This window comes from Tachypleus tridentatus, unplaced genomic scaffold (assembly GCF_004210375.1).
Source record: "Tachypleus tridentatus isolate NWPU-2018 unplaced genomic scaffold, ASM421037v1 Hic_cluster_2, whole genome shotgun sequence".
NCBI classification, from domain to species: domain Eukaryota; kingdom Metazoa; phylum Arthropoda; class Merostomata; order Xiphosura; family Limulidae; genus Tachypleus; species Tachypleus tridentatus.
In genome coordinates this window covers 35507076-35508110 of record NW_027467782.1, presented here as the reverse complement: position 1 = coordinate 35508110, position 1035 = coordinate 35507076, and positions in this window count along the sequence as shown.

Below are 1035 nucleotides of genomic sequence, written 5' to 3'. Positions count from 1 at the left end.
GACACTCATTTCATCAATTTGATCACATAGTTTGATCAGACACTCATTCCATCAATTTGATCACATAGTTTGATCAGACACACATTCCATCAATTTGATCACATGGTTTGATCAGACACACATTCCATCAATTTGATCACATTTTGATCACATAATTTTGATCAGACACACATTCTCAATTTGATCACATACTTTGATCAGACACTTATTTTATCAATTTGCTCACATTGTTTGACCAGACACTCATTCCATCAATTTGATCACATAGTTTGATCAGACACGCATTCCATCAATTTGATCACATAGTTTGATCAGACACTCATTCCATCAATTTGATCACATAGTTTGATCAGACACTCATTACCATCAATTTGATCACATAGTTTGATCAGACACTCATTCCATCAATTTGATCACATAGTTTGATCAGACACACATTCCATCAATTTGATCACATAGTTTGATCAGACACACATTCCATCAATTTGATCACATAGTTTGATCAGACACATTCCATTAATTTGATCACACAGTTTCATCAGACACTCATTCCATCAATTTGATCACATAGTTTGATCAGACACTCATTTTTTCAATTTTATCACATTGTTTGATCAGACACGCATTCCATCAATTTGATCACATAGTTTGATCAGACACTCATTCCATCAATTGATCACATAGTTTGATCAGACACATTCCATCAATTTGATCACATATAGTTTGATCAGACACTCATTCCATCAATTTGATCACATAGTTTGATCAGACTCATTCCATTTGATCACATATTCCATCAGACACTTTGATCACATAGTTTGATCAGACACTCATTCCATCAATTTGATCACATAGTTTGATCAGACTCTCATTCCATCAATTTGATCACATAGTTTGATCAGACACACATTCCATCAATTTGATCACATAGTTTGATCAGACACTCCTTCCATCAATTCGATCACATAGTTTGATCAGACACAATATTCCATCAATTTGATCACATAGTTTGATCAGACACACATTCCATCAATT